Source organism: Arabidopsis thaliana (assembly GCF_000001735.4).
Source record: "Arabidopsis thaliana chromosome 1 sequence".
Lineage (NCBI taxonomy): Eukaryota > Viridiplantae > Streptophyta > Magnoliopsida > Brassicales > Brassicaceae > Arabidopsis > Arabidopsis thaliana.
The window spans coordinates 15,369,966-15,396,127 of NC_003070.9; the positions used below are offsets into that span (position 1 = coordinate 15,369,966).

At 39.9% G+C, this 26,162-nt stretch overlaps 4 pseudogenes across 4 annotated transcripts; 3 read left to right on the forward strand and 1 right to left on the reverse strand.

The window, feature by feature from the left end:
- Positions 1–8,589: 8,589 nt before the first annotated feature.
- On the forward strand, positions 8,590–14,046 carry AT1G40136 (annotated as a pseudogene; the record flags this gene model as incomplete). Its single annotated transcript has 1 exon — positions 8,590–14,046.
- Positions 14,047–14,582: 536 nt separating this feature from the next.
- AT1G40130 lies at positions 14,583–17,045 on the reverse strand (annotated as a pseudogene; the record flags this gene model as incomplete). The annotated part of the gene is made up of 1 exon: positions 14,583–17,045.
- Positions 17,046–20,418: 3,373 nt separating this feature from the next.
- On the forward strand, positions 20,419–22,158 carry AT1G40124 (annotated as a pseudogene; the record flags this gene model as incomplete). The annotated part of the gene is made up of 1 exon: positions 20,419–22,158.
- Positions 22,159–22,548: 390 nt separating this feature from the next.
- Positions 22,549–24,126, forward strand: AT1G40118 (annotated as a pseudogene; the record flags this gene model as incomplete). Its single annotated transcript has 1 exon — positions 22,549–24,126.
- Positions 24,127–26,162: the final 2,036 nt, after the last annotated feature.

Sequence of the window (26,162 nt, forward strand, 5' to 3'; positions counted from 1 at the left end):
AATCCGGTTGCTGTTCTAGTTCTTATACTTAATGATACACAAAACATCTAGTCATATTTGACTACAAATCCGCTAACCAATCTTCTTAAAGTATTATATTATATTTGCTCCTAAACACTAAATTTAAACCCTACACCCTAAATCCCAAACCCTAAAATCTAATCCCTAAACCTAAACCCTAAACCCTAAACCCTAACGTTAAACCTTAAACCCTAAACCCTTACTCTAAACCCTAAACCGTACACCCTAAACCTTAAAAACTAAACCCTAAACGCAAAACCTTAACCTTAAACCTTACACCCTGAATCCTACTTTAACTTCCAAGTTATTTTTGCGTTTCTAGTTCTTATACTAAATGATAAACAAAACATCAAGTCATATTTGACTACAAAAACACAAACTAAGCTTCTTCATGATTCTCAAAGCTTTAATGGTGAAGCCGAAGTTCTTAACAGTTTTTGGTTTTGAATCGTATAAGAAGGAAGCACTGTTCGCCCATTAAAACGGTACGTGAGCTGGGTTTAGAACATCGTGAGACAGTTCGGTCCACTCTTCGGTATCTTGTTGAGGTTCTAGTTTTATATTCAATCCTACACATGAAATCATAAACTCTTTACCCTAACCCCTAAACCCTAAATCCTAAACCCAAAACCGTAAACCCTAAACCATAAACTTTTAACCCTAAACCCTTAAACCAAAACCCTAAACCCTAAACCCTGAACACTAAATCCTAAACAAAAAAACCTTAAACCCTAAACCCTGAACCCTAAACCCTAAACCCTAAACCCTAAACCCTAAACCCTAAACCCTAAACCCTAAATCCTAAACACAAAACCTTAAACCCTAAACCCTGAACCCTAAATCCTAAACCCAAAACCCTAAACCCTAAAATCTTAACCCTAAACCGTTAAATCTAAACCCTAAACCCTAAACCTAGATCGAAAACTTAAAACCTAAATCCTACTTTAGGCTTCCGGAATCCAGTTGTGGTTCTAATTCTTATGCTCAATGATACACAAAGCATCTAGTCATATTTGACTACAAATCTGCTAACCAAGCTGCTTCTTGATTCTCAAAGCTTTGATGGTGAAGACGAAGTTCTTATAAGTTCTTGGTTTTGAATCGTGTAACAAGGAAGCACTACTTTATTTCTCGGGATCTGGTTGAGGTTCTAGTTTTATATTCAATCATACACATGACATCTAATTATATTTCACTTATAAACGCTAACCAAGATTCTTTTTGCTGCTTAAAGTATTATAGTATATTTGCTCCTAAACACTAAACATAAACTCTACACCATAAATCCCAAAACCTAAATCTTAAACCCTAAACCCTAAACCCTAAACACTAAACACTAAAACCAAAACCCTAAACTCAAAACTCTTTACCCTAAACCCTAAACCATAGACCCCAAACTTTAAAACCTAAATCCTAGATAGTTTAGCTTCCGGAATCCGGTTACTGTTCTAATCGTATGCTCAATGATACACAAAGCTTCTAGTCATATTTGACTACAAATCCGCTAACCAAGCTACTTTTTGATTTTCAAAGCTTTAATGGTGAAGCTAAAGTTCTTATGAGTTTTTGGTTTTGAATCGTATAATAGGGCAACAATATAGATGACATGTAGTCATATTTCACTCTAAAACGCTAACTAAGATTCTTTTTGCTTCTTAAAGTATTATCGTATATTTACTTCTAAACACTAAACCTAAACCCTACACCCTAAATCATAAACCCTTAAATCTAATCCATAAACCCTAAACCCGAAACCCTAACGCTAAACCTTAAACGCTAAACCCTAACTCTAAACCCTAAACCGTACGCCCAAAACCTTAAAACCTAAACCTTAAACGCAAAACCTTAACCTGAAACCTTAAACCCTGAACCCTACTCTAACTTCCGGGTTCTTTTTCCGTTTCTAGTTCTTATATTGAATGATAAACAAAACATCAAGTCATATTTGACTACAAAAACATAAACTAAGCTTCTTCATGATTCTCAAAGCTTTTATGGTGTGGCCGATGTTCTCATGAGTTTTTGGTTTTGAATCTTACAACAAGGAAGCACTACTTTACTTTTCGGGATCTGGTTGAGGTTCTTGTTTTATATTCAGTCATACACATGACATCTAGTAATATTTCACTCTGAAACCCTAACCAAGATTCTTATTGCTTGTTAAAGTATCATTGTATATTTGATCCTAAACACTAAACCTAAACTCTACACGCTAAATCCTAAAACCTAAAATCCAACCCCTAAACCCTAACCCTTGAACCATAAATCCTAAACCCAAAACCGTAAACCCTAAACCTTAAACTCTTAACCCTAAAACCTTAAACCTAAACCCTAAACCATAGATCCCAAACTTTAAAACCTAAATTATACTTTAACCTTCCAGAATCCAGTTGCGGTTCTGGTACTTATGCCTAATGATACACAAACCATCTTGTCATATTTGACTACAAATCCGCTAACCAAGCTTCTTCTTGATTCTCAAAGCTTTGATGGTGAAGCCGAAGTTCTTATGAGTGTTTGGTTTTGAATTGTTTAACAACGAAGCACTACTTTACTTTTTGCGATCTGGTTGAGGTTCTAGTTTTATATTCAATCATACACATGACATCTAGTCATATTTCACTCTGAAACGCTAACCCAGATTCTTCTTGCTTCTCTAAGTATCATAGTATATTTGATCCTAAACCCAAAACCCTAAACCATATACCATAAACCTTAAAACTTAAACCCTACTTTAGCTTCCGGAATCCAGTTGCGGTTCTAGTTCTTATACTCGTTGAGGTTGTAGTTTTATATTCAATCATACACATGACATCTACTCATATTTCACTCCGAAATGCTAACCCAGATTCTTCTTGCTCTTCAAAGCTTTGATGGTGTAGCCTAAGTCCGTATGATTTTTGGTTTTCGATCTTCTAACAAGGAAAGATAAATTTAGGTTCATAGCCCTGGTTCTGGTTTTAGCCCTAAAACTCAATCATCCACCTATCATCTTAAGATATTTGATTCCAAAACGCTTACAAAGATTGTGCTTACTTTTTAAAGTATATTTACTCCTCAACACTAAACCTAAAACCTTAAACCGTAAACATAAATCCTACACCCTAAACTAAAAATCCAAAACCCTAAAACCTAAACCCAAAACCTTAAACCCTAAACTCTTAACCCTAAACCCTTAAACCTAAACCCAAAACCATAGTCCCCAAACTTTAGAACCAAAATCCTACTTTAGCTTTTGGAAGCCGGTTGCGGTTCTAGTTCTTATGCTCAACGATACACAAAGCATCTAGTCATATTTGACTACAAATCCGCTAACCAAGCCACTTCTTGATTCTCAAAGCTTTGATGGTGAAGTCAAAGATCTTATAAGTTTTTGGTCTTGAATCGTATAACAAGGAAGCACTACTTTACTTTTCGGGATCTCGTTGAGGTTCTAGTTTTATATTCAATCACACACATGACATCTAGTCATATTTCACCCCAAAACGCTAACCAAGATTCTTCTTGCTTCTCTAAGCATCATACTATATTTGATCCTAAACACTAAACCTAAACTCTACACCCTAAATCCCAAAACCTAAAATCCAACCCCTAAACCCTAACCCCTGAACCTTAAATCCTAAACCCGAAACCGTAAACCCTTAACCATAAACTCTTAACCCTAAACCCTTAAACCTAAACCATACACCATAGATCCCAAACTTTAAAACCTAAATCCTACTTTAGGCTTCCGGAATCCGGTTGCGGTTCTAGTTCTTATGCTCAATGATACACAAAGCATCTTGTCATATTTGACAACAAATCCGCTAGCAAAGCTTCTTCTTTATTCCCAAAGCTTTGATGGTGAAGCCGAAATTCTTATGAGTTTTCGGTGTTTTAAATCGTTTAACAAGGAAGCACTACTTTACTTTTCGAGATCTGGTTGGGGTTCTAGTTATCTATTCAATCATACACATGACATGACATGTAGTCATATTTCACTCTAAAACGCTAACCAACATTCTTCTTGCTTCTTAAAGTATTATAGTATATTTGCTCCTAAACTCTAAACCTAAACTCTACACCATAAATCCCAAAACCTAAAATCTAAACCCTAAACCCTAAACCATAAACCCTAAACCCTAAACTCTTAACCCTAAACCCTTAAACCTAAACACTAAACGTTAAACCATAGACCCCAAACTTTAAAACCTAAATCCTACTTTAGCTTCCGGAATCCGGTTGCGGTTCTAGTTCTTATACTTAATGATACACAAAACATCTAGTCATATTTGACTACAAATCCGCTAACCAATCTTCTTAAAGTTTTATATTATATTTGCTCCTAAACACTAAATTTAAACCCTACACCCTAAATACCAAACCCTAAAATCTAATCCCTAAACCTAAACCCTAAACCCTAAACTCTAACGTTAAACCTTAAACCCTAAACCCTTACTCTAAACCCTAAACCGTACACCCTAAACCTTAAAAACTAAACCCTAAACGCAAAACCTTAACCTTAAACCTTACATCCTGAATCCTACTTTAACTTCCAAGTTATTTTTGCGTTTCTAGTTCTTATACTGAATGATAAACAAAACATCAAGTCATATTTGACTACAAAAACACAAACCAAGCTTCTTCATGATTCTCAAAGATTTAATGGTGAAGCCGAAGTTCTTAACAGTTTTTGGTTTTGAATTGTATAAGAAGGAAGCACTGTTCGCCCATTAAAACGGTACGTGAGCTGGGTTTAGAACGTCGTGAGACAGTTCGGTCCACTCTTCGGTATCTTGTTGAGGTTCTAGTTTTATATTCAATCCTACACATAAAATCATAAATTCTTTACCCTAACCCCTATACCCTAAATCCCAAACCCAAAACCGTAAACCCTAAACCATAAACTTTTAACCCTAAACCCTTAAACCAAAACCCTAAACCCTAAACCCTGAACACTAAATCCTAAACACAAAACCTTAAACCCTAAACCCTGAACCCTAAACCCTAAACCCTAAACCCTAAACCCTAAACCCTAAATCCTAAACACAAAACCTTAAACCCTAAACCCTGAACCCTAAATCCTAAACCCAAAATCCTAAACCCTAAAATCTTAAACCTAAACCGTTAAACCTAAACCCTAAACCCTAAACCTAGATCGAAAACTTAAAACCTAAATCCTACTTTAGGCTTCTGGAATCCGGTTGTGGTTCTAGTTCTTATGCTCAATGATACACAAAGCATCTAGTCATATTTGACTACAAATCTGCTAACCAAGCTGCTTCTTGATTCTCAAAGCTTTGATGGTGTACGGTTTAGGGTTTAGAGTTAGGGTTTAGCGTTTAAGGTTTAGCGTTAGGGTTTGGGATTTAGGGTGTAGGGTTTAGGTTTAGTGTTTAGAAGTAAATATACTATAATACTTTAAGAAGCAAAAAGAATCTTAGTTAGCGTTTTAGAGTGAAATATGACTACATGTCATCTGTATTGTTGTCCTATTATACGATTCAAAACCAAAAACTCATAAGAACTTTAGCTTCACCATTAAAGCTTTGAGAATCAAAAAGTAGCTTGGTTAGCGGATTTGTAGTCAAATATGACTAGAAGCTTTGTGTATCATTGAGCATACGATTAGAACAGTAACCGGATTCTGGAAGCTAAACTATCTAGGATTTAGGTTTTAAAGTTGGGGGTCTATGGTTTAGGGTTTAGGGTAAAGAGTTTTGAGTTTAGTGTTTAGGTTTTAGTGTTTAGTGTTTAGGGTTTAGGGTTCAGGGTTAAAGATTTAGGTTTTGGGATTTATGGTGTTGAATTTATGTTTAGTGTTTAGGAGCAAATATACTATAATACTTTAAGAAGCAAAAAGAATCTTGGTTAGCGTTTCTAAGTGAAATATAATTAGATGTCATGTGTATGATTGAATATAAAAGTAGAACCTCAACCAGATCCCGAGAAGTAAAGTATAAACCATATTTCACTCCGAAATGCTAACCCAGATTCTTCTTGCTCTTCAAAGCTTTGATGGTGTAGCCTAAGTCCGTATGATTTTGGTTTTGGATCTTCTAACAAGGAAAGATAAATTTAGGTTCATAGCCCTGGTTGTGGTTTTAGCCCTAAAACTCAATCATCCACCTATCATCTTAAGATATTTGATTCCAAAACGCTTACAAAGATTGTGCTTACTTTTTAAAGTATATTTGCTCCTCAACACTAAACCTAAAACCTTAAACCGTAAACATAAATCCTACACCCTAAACTAAAAATCCGGTACCCTAAAACCTAAACCAAAACCCAAAACCCTAAACCCTAAACTCTTAACCCTTAAACCTAAACCCAAATCCATAATCCCCAAACTTTATAACCAAAATCCTACTTTAGCTTTTGGAAGCTGGTTGCGGTTCTAGTTCTTATGCTCAACGATACACAAAGCATCTAGTCATATTTGGCTATAAATCCGCTAACCAAGCCACTTCTTGATTCTCAAAGCTTTGATGGTGAAGTCAAAGATCTCATGAGTTTTTGGTTTTGAATCTTACAACAAGGAAGCACTACTTTACTTTTCGAGATCTGGTTGAGGTTCTTGTTTTATATTCAGTCATACACATGACATTTTGTAATATTGCTTGTTAAAGTATCATACTATATTTGATCCTAAACACTAAACCTAAACTCTACACGCTAAATCCTAAAACCTAAAATCCAACCCCTAAACCCTAACCCCTGAACCTTAAATCCTAAACCCGAAACCGTAAACCCTTAACCATAAACTCTTAACCCTAAACCCTTAAACCTAAACCATACACCATTGATCCCAAACTTTAAAACCTAAATCCTACTTTAGGCTTCCGGAATCCGGTTGCGGTTCTAGTTCTTATGCTCAATGATACACAAAACATCTTGTCATATTTGACAACAAATCCGCTAGCAAAGCTTCTTTTTTATTCACAAAGCTTTGATGGTGAAGCCGAAATTCTTATGAGTTTTCGGTGTTTTAAATCGTTTAACAAGGAAGCACTACTTTACTTTTCGAGATCTGGTTTGAGTTCTAGTTTTCTATTCAGTTCATACACATGACATGACATGTAGTCATATTTCACTGTAAAACGCTAACCAACATTCTTCTTGCTTCTTAAAGTATTATAGTATATTTGCTCCTACACTCTAAACCTAAACTCTACACCATAAATCCCAAAACCTAAAATCTAACCCCTAAACCCTCAATACCAAATCCTAAACCCTAAATCCTAAACCATAAACCCTAAACCCTAAACTCTTATCCCTAAACCCTTAAATCTAAACACTAAACGTTAAACCATACACCCCAAACTTTAAAACCTAAATCCTACTTTAGCTTCTGGAATCCAGTTGCGGTTCTAATTCTTATACTTAATGATACACAAAACATCTACTCATATTTGACTACAAATCCGCTAACCAATCTTTTTAAAGTATTATATTATATTTGCTCCTAAACACTAAACCTAAACCCTACACCCTAAATCCCAAACCCTAAATTCTAATCCCTAAACCTCAACCCTAAACCCTAAACCCTAACGTTCAACCTTAAACCCTAAACCCTTACTCTAAACTCTAAACCGTACACCCTAAACCTTAAAAACTAAACCCTAAACGCAAAACCTTAACCTTAAACCTTACACCGTAAATCCTACTTTAACTTCCAAGTTATTTTTGCGTTTCTAGTTCTTATACTCAATGATAAACAAAACATCAAGTCATATTTGACTACAAAAACACAAACCAAGCTTCTTCATGATTCTCAAAGCTTTGATGGTGAAGCCGAAGTTCTTAACAGTTTTTGGTTTCGAATCGTATAAGAAGGAAGCATTGTTCGCCCATTAAAACGGTACGTGAGCTGGGTTTAGAACGTCGTGAGACAGTTCGGTCCACTCTTCGGTATCTCGTTGAGGTTCTAGTTTTATATTCAATCCTACACATGAAATCAACTCATATTTCACTCCGAAACGCTAACCAAGATTCTTCTTGCTTCTTAAAGTATCATAGTATATTTGATCTTATACTCTACACCCTAAAATCTCAAAACTTAAACCCTAAACCCTAAACCCTAAACCCTAAACCCTAAACCCTTAAACCTAAACCCTAAACCCTAAACCCTAAACCCTAAACCCTAAACTCTAAACCCTTAAACTTAAACCCTAAACCCTAAATCATAGATCCCAAACTTTAAAACCTAAATCCTACTTTAGGCTTCCGGAATCCGGTTGTGGTTCTAGTTCTTATGCTCAATGATACACAAAGCATCTACTCATATTTGACTACAAATCCGCTAACCAAGCTGCTTCTTGATTCTTAAAGCTTTGATGGTGAAGACGAAGTTCTTATGAGTTTTTGGTTTTGAATTGTTTAACAAGGAAGTACTACTTTACTTTTCGGGATCTGGTTGAGGTTCTAGTTTTATATTCAATCATACACAGGACATCTAGTTATATTTCACTTAGAAACGCTAACCAAGATTGTTTTTGCTTCTTAAAATATTATAGTATATTTCCTCTTAAACACTAAACATAAACTCTACACAATAAATCCTGTTGGGGTCAGATTCCACCCAGGTAACCGAGCCAACCATGATCAATGCCTCGGAGATCATGTCGAAGAACCATCCCGAACCGGGCCTCAAAACACCTCGGAGATCACATCGAGGAACCATCCCGAGGCGACATCGAGAACGCCTCGGAGCATCACCACAAAAGGGTTCCCCGACCCGGTCTCGAAGTGCATCATTCGACTAGCGCGGTCCGAGTCGCTCAGCCACGACCTGAGGGTCAGCTCAACCCGGCTCAGAAGAACTTCGGATCGGGTAAGAAAACCTTCAAGAAAAGACTTAACCAATAAAAGATCAAACATACCATTTCCGAAAACCCCGGAAGAGATATTAGAGAATCTCCGAGGATGTCACCGAATATAAAAGTTCCCAAAATCTTCAAAAGATAAAGACAATCTCCTTCGCCAACTCTAAGATAAAGAGAAATCTTCCGAGAATATCGCGAGAAGCGATCTGCCAAAGCCCTATATAAAGCACCTCTGAGGACAAACAAAGGGGACACGCACAAAAACGCTCTCAACCTCAGGCTAACAAAACCGCTCTGATTTTGAAGGCAAAACACTTATTTTCCATATTTCTAAACACTTGTACGATCAAATCCTCATTATTTCAATAATATAACCAAGAACACCGTCCTAATGTTCTTTGAGAATCTCACAAAGATCCGTTCTTTGAAGGAACCCTTAGTACAATTTCTATTGTTCGAGTTTTGACTCTCACAATTTGGCGCTAGAAGGAGGGGAACGATTGAGATTTCTCTTACTCCCAGAACACAGAACCAACCAACCAATCCACAATGGTCAACAATCAGATCCCCGATAACACAGTTGACGCAGAGGGAAACCCGATCCCTCCAAACGAGACAGACGTTCCTGAAGCCACCGCTCCCGCGGTCCTAGCAAAATTAAGAAGTATGATGGCTCAACTTCAGAAGAAGGTAAACGGTCAAGAATAGGCGAATCGGTCTTTGGCGCAACAACTCGAAGCAGCTACCACCCAAGGACAGATCAGGACTACTCGTTTCGGCGCAAGGCATTTTCAGGATCGACGAACAGCAGCAGATCTCAACCCAACACGGCTCGTGTTCCACACACCTGGCAACACGACGAGGCCCATCCGCAGAACCGCGCCGGAAATTGGAAGAGACCGAGCAGAGCCGACAACTTTGGGAATTTGAATCACGACGAGCCGAACAGAATCCGCAGCTCCCTCTTCCCTGAGCAGATTTGCCGAGGCCGATCAGATCGAGGTCTCAAACGATGAAGATTCAGAAGAGAACGTTCGATGGGCTGAGGAATGCGCCAGAGAACAAGAAATAAGCACTATCAAGCTCTCCCTAGCCAAAGCAGAAAACGAGATGAAGCTTGTAAGATCCCAAATGCATAATACAGTCCCCTTGGCCCCAAACATCGACCTCATTCTGGAGGAGTCCCACAACACTCCTTTCACACGCAGGATCTCCAACGCAATAATCTCAGATCCAGGGAAGCAAAGGTTCGAATACTTCAATGGATCCTCCGACCCGAAAGGACATTTGAAGTCATTCATAATCTCTGTGGCCCGAGCCAAATTTAGACCCGACGAAAGAGACACCGGTCTCTGTCATCTGTTCGTCGAACACTTGAAAGGACTAGCCCTGGATTCGTTCTCAAGACTCGAGGGAAATTCTGTGGACACTTTTCAGAACCTATCGACGCTCTTCCTAGAGCAATATTCGGTGTTAATCGATCCTTGCACGTCAGACGCCGATCTGTGGTCATTGTCTCAGCAGCCAAATGAGCCACTTCGAGACTTCCTCGCAAAAATCCGATCTACCCTAGCCAAAATCGAAGGAATCAACGATGTAGCGGCTCTCTCTGCTCTGAAGAAAGCACTGTGGTACAAGTCCGAATTTCGAAAGGAGTTAAACTTGTCCAAACCACAGACAATCCGAGATGCCTTGCACCGAGCCTCGGATTACGTTTCCGATGAGGAAAAAATGGAACTACTATCAAAAAGTCACGAGCCGCCTAAGCAGACGCCTCGCAGCGATAAATCCCAACTCAGCGCTCCGAACCACAAAAAGGGCGCTCAAGGCGGGACATTCGTTCACCATGAAGGACGAAATTTCTCCGGAGCCCATAATTGCCAAGCTGATACACCCCGTGGTCAAGGACGAGGCCGCGGTCGAGGGCGCGGACGAGAATCCTACACCTAGACGAAGGATCAACCCGCAGGAAACGAGTACGAATACTGTGAGTTGCATAAGAGTTACTGCCATCATACTTCCAGATGTCGTAGCTTCGGGGAAAAGTTGGCAACTAAATTCCTAGCCGGAGAGATTGGTGGAGGCCTAACCATCGAGGACTTAGAAGCGGAAAAGGCTAAAATCGAGCAGGTCAATGTCGTGGCCAATCCCGAGCAGGCGGCCCCCGCGGCGAACCTGAAAGGATCCAAAAGAGACCGACGCAATCGCGAAGCAAACGACGATGAGCCAGAAGCTGCTCGAGGAAGGATCTTCACAATTTTAGGAGATTCGGCTTTCTGTCAAGACACGACGGCATCGATCAAACCTTATCAGAGGAAGGCCGACTCAAATCGTACCAACTCCGCGACCTGTGCTCGGATTAGATGACGAAGTGACCTTTCACGAAAGCGATACCAACGGCTTGGACCGTCCGCACAACGATCCTTTAGTCATTACACTAACCATTGGTGATTTCAACGTCGAACGAGTTCTGATCGACACGGGAAACACACTTGACATAATTTTTCTTACAAGTCTGCGAGAAATGAAGGTCGACATGACGCAAATTGTACCAACTCCGCGATATGTGCTCGGATTCTCTGGGGAAACCACTATGACTCTCGGGACCATCAAATTACCATTCCGAGCCAAAGGGGTAACAAAAATCGTCGATTTCCCTGTTACCGACCAGCCGACCGTTTATAACGTAATTATCGCCACACCATGGTTAAATCATTTCCGAGTCGTCGCTTCGACATATCATCTCTGCCTGAAATTTCCCACGAGTAACGGCGTGAAAACCATATGGGGAAATTAGAAAATGCTCGAATCTGCTTCATGGCAGCACACAAGCTCAGGAACCCGTCACTGAGTCAACGGCCGACGCAAATCATAAGAAAGCTAAGCTTGGCCTAGCTGAAGAGAAAGTAATTTCCGAGCAATTATAGCAGCTAAAGATCGAGGAGGCTCGAGAATCCACAAGACCAATCCCCAATCCGATAATCTCTATCTGCCTTGATGACGAAAAACCCGAGCGGTGCGTGGAAATCTGAGGAGACCTAGGAGAAGAATTAACAGCTGAATTCAGAGAAAAAGTCAATACATTCGCCTGGTCCCCGGAAGATCTGCCAGGAGTAAGTGTTGATATCGTATCACACGAGCTCAACATCGACCCGACGTTCAAACTTGTTAAGCAGAAGAGGAGAAAATTGGGTCGGGAGCGAGCAGAAGCCGTGAAAGCCGAAGTAGAGAAATTACTGAGGATCGGGTCCATCACCGAGGCAAAATATCTCGATTGACTCGCGAACTCAGTCGTATTAAAAAAGAAAAACGGTAAATGGAGAGTCTGCGTAGATTTCACCGACCTTAACAAAGCCTACCCAAAAGACAGTTTCCCATTACCGCACCTCGATTGCCTCGTAGAATCAACTTCTGGAAACAAGTTGTTGTCATTCATGGACGCTTTTGCTGGTTACAACCAGATCATGATGAACCCCGTGGATCAAGAAAAAGCCGCATTCTACACAGAACAAGGCATCTTTTGTTACCGAGTGATGCCATTCGGACTCAAAAACGCTGGCAACTTATCAACGCTTCGTCAACAAAATCTTTGCATTACAGATCGGGAAGACAATGTAAGTTTACATCGACGACATGTTGGTGAAATCCATGGCAGAGGAAGAACACGTATCCCATTTGCGCGAATGTTTCCAGCAGCTTAACCTCTACAACGTCAAACTCAATCCAGCCAAGTGCCACTTCGGGGTAAGATCCGGAGAGTTCCTCGGGTATCTAGTCACTCACCGCGGCATCGAGGCGAATCCGAAGCAAATCGAGGCATTGTTGGGAATGGCGTCACCTCAAAACAAGCGAGAAGTGCAACGTCTAATGGAAGAGTTGCGGCCCTTAACCGTTTCATCTCTCGCTCAACCGACAAATGCTTGGCCTTTTACGATGTGCTTCGGGGAAACAAGAAATTCGAATAAACAACCCGATACGAAGAAGCTTTTCAGGAACTCAAGAAGTATCTGGCAACACCACCTATCCTCGCAAAACCCGTAATCGGAGAACCACTATACTTGTATGTTACCGTATCAGATATTGTAGTCAGCGGAGTGTTAGTCCGAGAAGACAGAGGTGAACAGAAACCGATTTTATACGTCTCACAGACATTCACCGGCGCGGAATCTCGCTACCCGCAAATGGAGAAACTCGCTTTAGCAGTCATAATGTCGGCTCGGAAACTGCGACCCTACTTTCAATCCCATTCCATCATAGTAATGGGATCCATGCCGCTTCGCGCTATCTTACATAGTCCAAGCCAATCAGGACGCCTAGCTAAATGGGCAATCGAGCTCAGCGAATATGACATCGAGTATCGGAACAAAACATGTGCAAAATCCCAGGTCCTAGCCAATTTTATCGTCGAACTGCCCACTAAGGAGGCTCGGGAAAATCCACTCGATACAACTTGGCTATTGCACGTAGACGGCTCGTCATCAAAGCAAGGTTCGGGTGTAGGCATCCGCCTCACTTCGACAACGGGAGAAGTCCTCGAGCAATCATTTAGATCAAACTTCGAGGCTACCAACAATGTGGCCAAATACGAAGCGCTCGTAGCCGAACTTAATCTTGCTCGGGGGCTAAAGATAGAAAAAAATCAGAGCATTTTGCGACTCCGAACTCGTCGCAAATCAGTTCAACGTAGAATACACAGCTCGGGACGAAAGAATGGAAGCCTATCCGACTCATGTACAAAATCTGGCGAGGAGAAAATACATCGGCTGACGCCCTAGCTGCTCTAGCCTCAACATCTGACCCGAGCATTGAGAAGAGTCATCCTAGTAGAGTTCATAAAAAAACCAAGCATTGACCTTGGCAAAGAAGAACATGTCCTCCCCATACAAATCGGCACGGATCACGACGACGCTCCGGACGACAGCCAAGACGAGTGCAGCTTAGAGTTGATAGAACCCATTAAAAGCTACATATCCAAAGGGAAATTTCCCTCGGACAAATGGGAAGCTCGGAAACTTAAAAGCTCAGGCTGCACATTTCGTTCTGGTAGATGAAAAACTCTACAAGTGGTGATTATCCGGACCCTTAATGACATGCGTGGAGGCTCGTGCGGAAATCATTCCTGGGAAGAGCCTTAGCCATCAAAATAAAACGCCACGGATTCTTCTGCCGACAATGATCAAAGACTGCAAAATTTTTTCAAAACGATGCAAAAAATGTCAAAGGCACGCACTTATTATTACTCGCATATCCATAGTCGCATTTATTATTTTATAAAGTTTTAACTTCGGCATAAATAATAAATTCGATTCACAACTATTGAACTCTTCGGCTAAATACAATGAGCGACGGCTCGGAGTATCTTTTACGCATGCTCGGCTATAGCACGCTATATAAATACGAGATAAATTCTTTCAGATTACTTATGAGAAGAAATTTCTATCTTCAGAAACCCGGTCATATTCAAACAGCGGTACCCCAGCTCGTTTCTAAATGCTGCTCAAAGGGTGAATCAGATCGGGTCGCAACCGAGAAGTTTCACCCAAAATACTCAAACTGAATCACAGCAGGCAATAAAATAGTTCAGGTTTTTCAGAATCCAACTAAGTGTTTCAGAATTTAAAAATGGATAAAGCCATCCAGGCATATGTTCTACAAGTCATCGGATAAAGCCATCCAGGCACAAGTAAAACAACCGAACAAATTAACAAAACAAAAAAATAATAATAACAAAAACCGGCTCCCACGTCGGGTACTTAGTCGAGCTCTTCAGACGAGCGAATATCTTCGGCAGGCAGAAGCGACCTAGACTGATCAGTGACCCCCGCCTCGTCGGCAAGAGTCTCAACCGATCTGTGGCCGCCCGGACTTAAAGAAGTGGGGTCGGGAGTAGGAGCCTTGAGTTCCTCTTTCAGCTAGGTGATAAAATTGGTGAAATCGACCTCGGTATTGGCGAATTCTTTCAGCCATTCCTCAACCTGGTCCTTCTCAGTTGCCAATACCCCACCTTCCTCAAGTGCCTTGATCAGTTGCGCATTAGCTCGCGCCTGGGATAAGTTCATAAACTGGTCGTTGATCCTGTCAAGGAGCGACACCTTCTGCTCGGGGGCTTTGAGTTTGGCGATAAAAACCTTCGATGTCTCGCGCCTAGCCGTTTGAGAAGCCCGAGCCACTTCGCTATCGCGGAGCCCCCTCGCCTCGGCCAGCATGCGTTTGAAACGAAAAACCTCGGAATCCGCCCTCAAATTGAGCTCGGCCATCTTGATGGCATTCGCCTTGTTCACGAAGGCCTCCCTCTCGACCTCCTCCTTCTCCATCTTCGCGGCGGCGGCTTGGGAGAGCGCCTCGTCTCTTTCTCACTCGACACCTTGAATTCGAGAATCTGCTTCGGCAGACCTGTTGTTCGCCTCAATGTTATTTCTCATGGCCGAATCGTACGAATGCACCATTCGGTTCATCGAGGCGACAGCCTAGAGAACAGATTTAAAAAAAGTTACAGGATCGGAACTCCAAACATAAGGACGAAAAATGAAAAAGTTGAATAGGCGCCTACCCGCATGAAATGAGACGCCGTTTCAGCATACTTCCGCGACTCGAGAAGAGTATCCGGAGGAGGAAGCAAAGGATCGGCGCATCCCCCGAGGAGGTTTGCAGAGGCTACCCGATCTTCAAAAATTGGGAGCTCTAATTCCGCCTTGGCGCCCGAGGCCTTCTTCTTCTTACTCTTCTTCTTGGACGTTAAATCATCCGTCCGAGCGCGCTTACCCACCGCCTTGTCGCTCGCTGGCAGCGCGACAATCGCCTCGGGCAAAGGCGCAGCAGCAGTGGGATCAACCTCTTGAGCCTCGAAAGGCGTCGGATCAACAGGGGCTGTAACATCGGGAACAATGTCCCGGTCTTGAGTCTCATCGGGAGAGGCCGCCTGCGGCGAAATCAGCCCTGCATCCGCAAGGCGTTTCTCCTTTGCCAAGCGTCTCTCTTTATCTTCTTTCTTCTTCGCGTACACCTCCCTCAAAGTAAGTTTGGTTGACTGCATATCGACCAAGAATTGAGTACGATGGTCCGAAGATTCCGACCTGGAAGGACAGAAACGCCGTGAAGAAAACGGAGGGCTCGTTCGACTCGATCCCGAGAGAAATGTTTCGACCAATCGCACTTCCGAGATGATAACGCGTGAAAAGCCGAAAGGAAATCATCTCGAATCGGCTCAAGGAACTTGAGGGTGCGTTCTGCAACAAAGAAAAACTACCGTTAGAAAAAGAAACTATAAAACCGCGTCGGACACAAATAAATTGTTAGCTACAACTACCCGAAGTTCCCCATCTCGTCAGAACCGTCCCGAGAAGGTCGTCGTGAACAGCATCTCCGAGAGCCACGAAGAAGAAGTGATCGGTATACGACTCGTCCTTGTAATACTGATCCACTTCGGATTTGGGAACCCGCCGGATCTCAAGAAGATTTCTCAGATGAGCAAGCGTAATATCAGTTTCAGACTCATAACTCCGAATCAAAATCCCGAGCAGATGTCTCAAGGATTGCATCGTGATCTGGGAGAGGGCAATCTGGTACGATGTCACGTATTCCAAAACCAGTCTCGGGACTGGCAGCCACAAGAAACAACCGTAAATAAATCCCTCATACAGAGTATAGAAACCCGTAGGGGGATTGTCGGCTCGCTCATCGAGACTCGGCACGCGCAAGGTTACTGCACCAAGACCGAATCTGGCCCTGAGATCCGAAATGGACCGCTCAATGCATAATTTTGAGCCAGGGGGATCCGGCACTATCGCCCTCTTATTCTTCTTCCTCTTCTTCTTCTCGGCTTTCTCAAAAGCCCTCTGCTCGTTGAGATGCAGAATGTCTTCCTTCTCGTTCGGGCCAAAATAAAGAAAGTCCTCAATCTTTATCGTCGGCATTAAGGGCTCGGGCACGTCTCGCCAATTGGACGTCCCGTCTTCGTCGGCCATCGGGGCAAGGGGCCTCCGGACGAGAGGCGGCTCGGGATCATCGGGCAAATCCAATTCCCGAGCAATATCGGCATTGGTATCTTCCCGAACCGTAAAAGAGATCATCTGCTCGTGGGCACTCGAAGAAGACACAGCATCATCTTCACCTCAAAGATCACATCGAGGAACCATCCCGAGGTGACATCGAGAACGCCTCGGAGCATCAACTCAAAATGGTTCCTCGACCCGGTCTCGAAGTGCCTCGGATGGCAACCTGGAAAATCATCCTGTGGCGGGTTTCAAGACGCCTCGGGAGTGCATCATTCGACTAGCGCGGTCCGAGCAGCTCAGCCACTACCCGAGGGTCAGCTCAACCCGGCTCGGAAGAACTTCGGATCGGGTCAGAAAACCTTCAAGAAAAGACTTAACCAATACAAGATCAAACATACCATTTCCGAAAAACCCGGAAGAGATATTAGAGAATCTCCGAGGATGTCACTGAATATAGAAGTTCCCAAAATCTTCGGAAGATAAAGACAATCTCCTTCGCCAACTCTAAGATAAAGAGAAATCTTCCGAGAATATCGCGAGAAGCGATCTGCCAAAGCCCTATATAAAGCACCTCTGAGGACAAACAAAGGGGACACGCACAAAAACGCTCTCAAAGGGGACAAACAAAACCGCTCTGATTTTGAAGGCAAAACACTTATTTTCCATATTTCTAAACACTTGTACGATCAAATCCTCATTATTTCAATAATATAACCAAGAACATCGTCCCCGGTAATCAGCAATTCTGTTGTTCTTTGAGAATCTCACAAAGATCCGTTCTTTGAAGGAACCCTTAATACAATTTCTATTGTGCGAGTTTTGACTTTCACAAATCCAAAAACCTAAATCTTAAACCCTAAACCCTAAACCCTAAACACTAAAACCTAAACCCTAAACTCAAAACTCTTTACCCTAAACCCTAAACCATAGACCCCAAACTTTAAAACTTAAATCCTAGATAGTTTAGCTTCTGGAATCCGGTTGCTCTTCTAATTCGTATGCTCAATGATACACAAAGCATCTAGTCATATTTGACTACAAATCCGCTAACCAAGCTATAGTTTTTGATTCTCAAAGCTTTGATGGTGTAGCTAAAGTTCTTATTAGTTTTTGGTTTTGAATCGTATAATAGGGCAACAATACAGATGACATGTAGTCATATTTCACTCTCAAACGCTAACCAAGATTCTTTTGCTTCTTGAAGAATTATAGTATATTTGCTCCTAAACACTAAACCTAAACCCTACACCCTAAATCCCAAACCCTAAAATCTAATCCATAAACCCTAAACCCGAAACCCTAACGCTATACCTTAAACGTTAAACCCTAACTCTAAACCCTAAACCGTCCACCCAAAACCTTAAAACCTAAACCTTAAATGCAAAACCTTAACCTAAAACCTTAAACCCTGAACCCTACTTTAACTTCCGGGTTCTTTTTGCGTTTCTAGTTCTTATATTGAATGATAAACAAAACATCAAGTCATATTTGACTACAAAAACACAAACCAAGCTTCTTCATGATTCTCAAAGCTTTGATGGTGTGGCTGATGTTCTCATGAGTTTTTGGTTTTAAATTTTATAACAAGGAAGCACTACTTTACTTTTCAGGATCTCGTTGGGGTTCTAGTTTTATATTCAGTCATACACATGACATCTAGTAATATTTCACTCTGAAACCCTAACCAAGATTCTTATTGCTTGTTAAAGTATCATTGTATATTTGATCCTAAACACTAAACCTAAACTCTACACCCTAAATCCTAAAACCGAAAATCCAACCCCTAAACCCTAACCCCTGAACCATAAATCCTAAACCCAAAACCGTAAACCCTAAACCCTAAAACCTTAAACCTAAACCCTAAACCCTAAACCATAGATCCCAAACTTTAAAACCTAAATAATACTTTAAGCTTCCGGAATCCGGTTGCGGTTCTAGTTCTTATGCCTAATGATACACAAACCATCTTGTCATATTTGACTACAAATCCGCTAACCAAGCTTCTTCTTGATTCTCAAAGCTTTGATAGTGAAGCCGAAGTTCTTATGAGTTTTTGGTTTTGAATCGTTTAACAAGGAAGCACTACTTTACTTTTCGCGATCTAGTTGAGGTTCTAGTTTTATATTTAATCATACACATGACATCTAGTCATATTTCACTTTGAAACGCTAACCCAAATTCTTCTTGCTTCTCTAAGTATCAGAGTATATTTGATCCTAAACCCTAAACCCTAAACCATATACCCCAAACTTTTAAACCTAAACCCTACTTTAGCTTGCGGAATCCAGTTGCGGTTCTAGTTCTTATACTCAATGATACACAAAGCATCTAGTCATAATTGACTACAAATACGCTAACCAAGCTTCTTGATTCTCAAAGCTTTGATGGTCAAGGCGAAGTTCTTATTGGTTTTGAATCGTACAATAGGGAAATAATACTTTACCTTTCGGGATCTGGTTAAGGTTCTAGTTTTATATTTAATCATACACATGACAAAACGTAGTCATATTTCACTCCGAAACGGAAACCAAGATTTTTCTTGCTTCTTAAAGTATTATAATATATTTGCTCCTAAACACTAAACATAAACCCTAGACCCTAAATCCCAAACCCTAAATCTAATCCCTAAACCCTAAATCCTAAACCCTAACGCTAAACCTTAAACCCTAAACCCTAACTCTAAACCCTAAACCGTACACCCTAAACCTTAAAACCTAAACCCTAATCGCAAAACCTTAACCTTAAACCTTAAAACCTGAATCCTACTTTAACTTCCGTGTTCTTATTGCGTTTCTAGTTTTTATACTGAATGATAAACAAAACATCAAGTCAATTTGGACTACAAAAACACAAACCAAGCTTCTTCATGATTCTCAAAGCTTTGATGGTGAAGCCAAAGTTCTTAACAGTTTTTGGTTTTGAATCGTATAACAAGGAAGCACTACTTTACTCTTCGCGATCTCGTTGAGGTTCTAGTTTTATATTCAATCATACACATGACATCTACTCATATTTCACTCCGAAATGCTAACCCAGATTCTTTTTGCTCTTCAAAGCTTTGATGGTGTAGCCTAAGTCCGTATGATTTTTGGTTTTGGATCTTCTAACATGGAAAGATAAATTTAGGTTCATACCCCTGGTTGTGGTTTTAGCCCTAAAACTCAATCATTCACCTATCATCTTGAGATATTTGATTCCAAAACGATTACAAAGATTGTGCTTACTTTTGAAAGTATATTTGCTCCTCAACACTAAACCTAAAACCTTAAACCCTAAACATAAATCCTACACCCTAAACTAAAAATCCAAAACCCTAAAACCTAAACCCAAAACCCTAAACCCTAAACTCTTTACCCTAAACCCTTAAACCTAAACCCAAAACCATAGTCCCCAAACTTTATAACCAAAATCCTACTTTAGCTTCTGGAAGCCGGTTGCGGTTCTAGTTCTTATGCTCAACGATACACAAAGCATCTAGTCATATTTGGCGGTTCAGAGCACTACTTTGCCGATAATATACAAACAAAATCAAGGTACGTAACTAATAGTAATTAATTAAACATCTGCACCAAGCAAGTTTTCTATGCGCAAAAATAACCATGAATTACCTCTTTTGGATCAGGTTAACAAGATTCAATGAGGGTGAAGTTCCTGTATATCATGTTCTTGGAGTACCTAATATATTTAGTTCTGTTGGTCGTCCAAGTGGAGAAATACATGAAGTATGGCTATCAGAGGAAGATTATCAATGCGCACATGGATATGTTATACGGAATTGTGATTATTTTCAGGTAATTGAGAGGTATATAACAAAAGTCATACTCCCATTTTAAGTTAATTATAAATGTTTGTTTACTAACCCTTATATGTTGTTTTTGTCTTTATAATATGTTCGAAGATTTTCTTTCTATTAAATATCCAGGATTGAACGAAAAAGAACTCCTTGTGAAAAGAAATGAGGAATATCATGTGTGGGTGAAAGATTATGTATGTCTAAATAGTTTATCTATATGATTTGCATTTATTTATTGTTATTGTTATCTCTAATGATGTTTATTTCTAAATTTGCATAAAGGTTACATATTGGAACTCTAGTAATCCTTTTCCAACTTGGGTTCAAGAGATAGTCGATGGACCTTTGCACAAAGTCAAAACATGGCCAATGTATTTTACAAGAGGCTATTTGTTTCATACGCAGAGTCATGGAGTTGGACGTAAGACTTGTAACTATGGTGTATGTGTGAAAGGTGAAAATTATACGGATGCATCTGACGCCGCAGATTTTTACGGAAACTTAACTGATATCATAGAACTTGAGTATGAGGGGGTGCTCAGTTTGAAAATCACACTTTTTAAATGTTCGTGGTATGACCCTAAGCTCGGAAGAGGTACTCGGAGGAGCAATAGTGGTGTTGTCGACGTTCTTTCATCGAGGAAATATAACAAATACGAACCCTTTATTTTAGGTACGTATGGTATATACATATGGTCATTTAGTTTTCTAGTTCATATACAAATATCTAATTCTCCAAATATGGTGCATTTACAAACAGCATCTCAAGCGGAACAAGTGTGCTTTATTCCTTATCCATACACGAAAAAACCAAAGCGGGAGTGGCTCAATGTTTTAAAAGTAAATCCAAGGGGAAACATATTAGGAAAATATGAAAATAAAGACCCGAGTTTATTGCAAACAGAAAATGATGATGCTGTTTTAATAACAACAATAGAAGATCTTGTACTCGACAATTTGACAATCAATCGCAACCCCATAAACCTCGATTTAGATGCCGGAGATGTCGATCCAGAAGATGAATTTCGATGTAATTTATCGTCTTCTGATGATGAAGAACAAGAAGACGAAGAACAATATTAGTTTTGTGTTTATGATATGTACTTAAGTTATTTCTATTAATTATGATATGTACATAAGTTATTTTGAAAATTATGCAAACATTTTTAAATTATTTTTGAAACACTATATTTGACTAGGTATGTTATGTTTAATTATATTTTGAAACACTATATTTGACTAGGTATGTTATGTCACCCATCCTCTCAAGGCAACAACTTCGAAGAATATCCACCTCTGTCGCCGGATCTCTAGGAGGACAGACTTCAATCCCTAAATGATCTGCTTATGTTGCCGGAGAGGGATAAGTTCGTCACCGTCCTCTCTCCCATTCCTCGACCGAATACGACATGGTATGATCTTCTTCTTCTCTTGTTTGTGATCCCATGTTGTGTTCAATGTCGGTTTAGTTGAGTAATGAGCTTTGTGATATTGATTAGATTGAGAAAATGTCTAAATTGTTTCTTTGTTGTGTCTCGTGTTGTGTTGGTCTGAAAGTCTGAAAGTCTTTGATATTATGGATGTTATGGATGCATCTGACAATCTATTCTGTTGTTTGAAGAGTCTTGTTATGTGTTTTGTTCTTAGGATTTAAGTTATGTGTTTTGCTCTTAGGGTTTAGTTGGGTAATGATCTTTGTGAGATTGATTAGATTGAGCAAATGTCACTTTTTTTTTTTTTTTGTGACGTGTTGTGTTGGTCTGAAAGTCTTTGATATTATAGATGTTACTTTGCAGCCACAATCTATTCTGTTGTTTGAAGAGTCTTGTTGTGTTGGTCTTATTTTGTTGTTTGCGAGAACAAGTAGTTTAAGTTGTGTTTTGATCTTAGGGTTTAGTTGGGTAATGAGCTTTGTGAGATTGATTAGATTGAGAAAATGTCTGAATTGTTTCTCGTTTTAGTCTCGTGTTGTGTTCGTCTTTGGTCTTTGATATTTAGATGTTACTTTGCAGCCACAATCTATTGCAATGTGTTTGAAGAGTCGTGTTGTCTAGGTCTCTACTCTACTTGTTGTTTGCGAGAACAACTGCTTGTGGCTGCAAAGTATCATGTCTGTCATTGTGTAAGTTTAGTTCTAGATGATACTTTGCAGCCACAATCTATGTTCTGCTCTATATGATCTGTTTGTATGATACTTTGCAGCCACAATTTATGTTTTGCTAGTCTTTGGTCTGATATTTAGATATTTTCTGCCATATAATAACTGCTTGTTTTTCTTGTGTATGGAGGTTTACTCGGGACACAAACTCACGACTTGTTAGGAATATCACTAGAGTGTTTACAAACAAATTTGATGGTCCCTTCTACAGCTGGATATGTGTGCCTCAAGAGAGACAAGAGAAATACTTCCTCGAGTTTGCTGTTAAGTGTTCTTTCAGCCCTTCTTATATATATGATTACACTTCTTTTTTTTACTGACATTACCTTTTATATTTGTAGAAAACACACCATTGGGATCCTTTGATCACAGGGACTATTCAGTTTTACTTCAACGAGATCTGTTTAAGGAGAATGAAAGGCATGGTTAGCACTGTAAGAACTAGTCGAAAGAAACCTAAATGGATCGGGAAAACTCTATGGAAGGAAATGACTGCGTACTGGGACACTGAAGAAGCTCAGGAAAGAAGTCAAATCTATTCAAATGCTCGTATGTCTGACCGTAACGGTCTAGGTCCTCACATACACTTCTCAGGGTCTAAGTCATATCATCAAATCCGAGACGAATTGGTAAGTCTTCTCTCTGTTTACTCCTTTGCAACTTTAATCTGATGTTTCTCTACTTTTCTATGACTTGTTTTTTTTTCATTACAAGAAGAGCAATTGGGCAAAACTGTCAGTATTGGTGACGTTTTCATCAAAACACATACAAAACCTGATGGGACGTATGTTGATCGAAAGGCGGAGAAGATTGCAGAGTTATATCAGAAGAATTTGCAGCTGAGGCGGTCTGAGCTCGAGGCTGAAGCTTCTGCTGTTTCAGATGGCACTTCGCGGACACGGGAGCTCACAGCTGAGAAATGTACAACCATATTTCTTTAGGTAACATTTTATGTTTCCCCATTTAGTGTTTTCGAGTTGTCTTTTTTATTCTCTAATCTCAGCTTTTATTATACTTTGCAGTCCACTGAGAGGGATTCGAGAGGCGTTCCTTATGGAGTAGGAAGCCTCAAAGAGTCTCTTGTCAATGGCAAGCGGAAGCAAGCATGTGACTCAACTTCTTTTGTGGCTTTGCAAGAACAATTACTTGAAGCTCAACGCAAGATAGAAGAGCAGGTCTCTTACAATTAGAGGCATGAATCTAAGATTGCTTTGCGTGAAGCTGAGAATTCCCGAGCTGCTTGTCCTTAGTGGAGAAGTTTTTGCGCGAAAATGATCCTTGGTTCCTCAATTTCCTCGAATCTCATTCAGCTAAGGAGACAACCACAGATCCTATCTCACCCTCTCCAGCTGTCTCTCCCTCTTCATCTGCTTCATAGGTTTGAATCTTAACTCCTTCCTCAAGACTCAATATCACGACTCAAAGTTTTTATATATGTGTACTTGTGTTGCTTGTACTTATGCTGAACAAAGTTCTAAGTTGTAGTGAATCGAACATGTTTTTGTAATTTGGGTTTTGTACTTTTCTGAAATGACAATAAATTTGTTTTCATGCTTCTTGTATTGTGTTTATGCTTCTTGTAATGTTTTGTTTTCTCAGGAAGGTTTCCATCTTTATAACAATCATATAGATGTTCTAATAACAATAATAGTCGCAAATTTAGTCATCAAAAATGTAACCAAGCAGTCGGTTTTTGATAACAATTCAGTCACTAAAATTTCCGACTAAATGATATTTCAGTCGCAAATCAGTCTTAAATATAGTGACAACATAGTCGTAAATTTTAACGACTAATTACCTACAACGACTACATAACCCTCAAGTTAATCGTTAATTTGTCGTCTAAAAGTCGCTGAATTTAATGACTAAAATGTCACTAAAAAAGCGATTACTTAAACTTAGTCGTAACTTCGTCGCTCTTTGGCGACTAAAATACGACTACCTTATTTACCGACTCTCGATTAGCGACTAAGTTTAATAGTCGTTTATTTGTCGTAAAGAGGTGTTTAACGACTACAGAGTGACTAATACTGAAGTCGGTAAATGGCAATTTTCTTGTAGTAATTCTTCTTGCTCTTCAAAGCTTTGATGGTGTAGCATAAGTCTGTATGATTTTTGGTTTTGGATCTTCTAACAGGGAAAGATAAATTTAGGTTCATAGCCCTGGTTGTGGTTTTAGCCCTAAAACGCTAAGATTGTGATTGTGATTACTTTCTAAAGTATATTTGCTCCTCAACACTAAACCTAAAACCTTAAGCCCTAAACATAAATCCTACACCCTAAACTAAAAATCGAAAACCTTAAAACCTAAACCCAAAACCCAAAACCCTAAACCCTAAACTCTTAACCCTAAACCCTTAAACCTAAACCCAAAACCATAGTCCCCAAACTTTATAACCAAAATCCTACTTTAGCTTCTGGAAGCCGGTTGCGGTTCTAGTTCTTATGCTCAACGATACACAAAGCATCTAGTCATATTTCGCTATAAATCCGCTAACCAAGCCACTTCCTGATTCTCCAAGCTTTGATGGTAAAGTCAAAGATCTTATGAGTTTTTAGTCTTGAATCGTATAACAAGGAAGCACTATTTCACTTTTCGGGATCTCTTTGAGGTTCTAGTTTTATATATTCAATCATATACATTACATCTAGTCATATTTCACTCCGAAACGCTAACCAAGATTCTTCTTGCTTCTCTAAGTATCATACTATATTTGATCCTAAACACTAAACCTAAACTCTAAACCCTAAATCCCAAAACCTAAAATCCAACCCCTAAACCCTAACCCCTGAACCCTTAATCCTAAACCTGAAACCGTAAACCCTAAACCATAAACTCTTAACCCTAAACCCTTAAACCTAAACCCTAAACCATATATCTCAAACTTTAAAACCTAAATCCTACTTTAGGCTTCCGGAATCCGGTAGCGGTTCTAGTTCTTATACTCAATGATACACAAAGCATCTAGTCATATTTGACTACAAATCCGCTAGCAAAGCTTCTTCTTTATTCCCAAATCTTTGATGGTGAAGCCGAAATTCTTATGAGTTTTTGGTGTTTTGAATCGTTTAACAAGGAAGCACTACTTTACTTTTCGAGTCTGGTTGAGGTTCTAGTTTTCTATTCAATCATACACATGACATGTAGTCATATTTCACTCTGAAACGCTAACCAAGATTCTTCTTGCTTCTTAAATTATTATAGTATATTTGCTCCTCAACACTAAACCTAAACTCTACACCATAAATCCCAAAACCTAAAATCCTACCCATTAACCCGAAAACAGTAAACCCTAAACCCTAAATCCTAAACCCTATACCCTAAACCCTAAACTCTTAACCCTTACCCCTTAAACCTAAACCCTTAAACCTAAACCCTAAACCCTAAACCC